The following is a 1926-nucleotide window of genomic DNA, read 5'->3' as shown; positions in this document are numbered from 1 at the left end:
TACCGTGATAATCATGTTTATTTTAAATTTCACGCTTCTATGTTTTATGTGAAGGATCTCATCACCAAGAAAGTTCTCCTTTTCGGTTAGAGTCATGATGGTTTTTATGTCCTCTCTAAATCTTCTGCCACGTCAGTTCCTCAAGCTTTTTGGTCTCCTTGCATCTCCGTGACTGCTGACTTGTGGCATTGTCATTTAGGTCATCCACCCCTTCACATTTTAAATTTGTTAGTTTCCGTTAATAAAATCGTATGTACTTCTAGATGTTCTCTTACTTAGTGTCAAGCTTGTCCTTTAGGTAAGTTATCTCATTTGTTATTATGATCTACGGGTCACAAAACTTCTACCCTACTTGATTTAATTTTTAGTGATGTTTCGGGTTCTACTCCTATGTTTTCTTCTGATGGCTTCCGCTATTTTGTTATTTTTGTTGATTCCCATACCGAACATATATGGTATTATCCACTTGTTGCGAAATCTGATGTGTTTTCCATTTTTCAAAGTTTTCAAACATTTGTTGAGTGTCAGTTTTCACTTAAAATTAAATCTATTCAAACTGATTGGAGCGGTGAATATCGTAAATTAAATAATTTTTTTTAGACTATTGGTATTCATCATCGATTAATTTTTCCTTATACTCATGAATAAAATGGAATTGTTGAACTTCGTCATCGACATATTATGGAAACTGGCTTAACCCTTTTAGGCCAGTGTAGTGCACCATTGCGATTTTAGAACTATGGGTTTGAATCATTGGTATACCTAATTAATCGCATGCCTACTCTTGTTCTCCAAAATAAATTTGTTTGAGTGTCTGTTTCATCGCACTCTAGATTATAACTTTATATGTACTTTTGGGTGTCTTTGTTTCCCCTTTTTGCATCCATATTATGGTCGTACCAAACAAGTTGAGGTCGATTATTATTTTGTTCAAGATAAAGTTGCCAAGAAGGAGATTTAGATTCATTTTATTTCCTCTCGGGATCAACTTGTCGATGTCTTCACTAAGCCCCTTTTTACTTCTTCATTTTCTACTTTTCATTTCAAGTTTCGGGTTGATCCTCCACTCTCAACTTGAAGGGACATATTATATAATGTACTTATATAGAAAATAATATATAGGAAAGATTATAGACATACTTCTCTGTGAGAACCTCCACCATTGCTATTATATATTGTCCTACACATATATATAGAAAGGGTTGGCTAACTCTTTGGTTAAGACTCCCAATTATTCTCAACTTTATATGAGATAAAATATTTTTTAAGAGTTACGAGTTTCATCAAAACATAACAACCAAGGGTTATTTGAGATTAATATTTTATTCACCCATAATTTGTTTAAATCCCATAAGAGCTCATATTAGATATTAAATTTTAATAAAATTTTAACCTAAAAAGTAAAGTTAGTGATTCCACTTTTAATTTGGCATGTTGATTAACCATGTTAAAAAAAAAATTCCAACATGCTAAAAATTCTATATGAATTAAAATGAAAAATAAATAAATCTTGTATACAAAAGTTAGTTTAATATCAATACCCTAATGCAGTTGTTACCAATATAAATGCTTTGGGCGTCAACAACAATTAAGAAAAAGCAAAAGACAAAGAAACATAAATTGTATTTCCATGGTATGAAGGCCAACTAGAAAATGATGGATCGATGTAATCAACCAACCCAGGTAGCGTTTAAGACTGGCTATAGTGTTTAACATTTAGCATCTGCCATCTTGTTAATTATATTATTCTGAAGACTGAATAATTCAGGTGTAAGTTCATGGTAAATAAAAAGGAAAATCGTATCATGTTCCTGTGTTGAAAAAAGGATAAGGATGCATTTGCCATGCATTTAGGCATCTTGGTTTCCAGATCAAGATCATGCTCTTGCTTTCTCTCTTTGTATTTTTTGTAATATTTATACTTTG

Source organism: Populus euphratica, unplaced genomic scaffold (assembly GCF_000495115.2).
Source record: "Populus euphratica unplaced genomic scaffold, PopEup_1.0 scaffold493.1, whole genome shotgun sequence".
NCBI lineage: Eukaryota > Viridiplantae > Streptophyta > Magnoliopsida > Malpighiales > Salicaceae > Populus > Populus euphratica.
Note: the sequence above shows the minus strand (reverse complement) of the source record.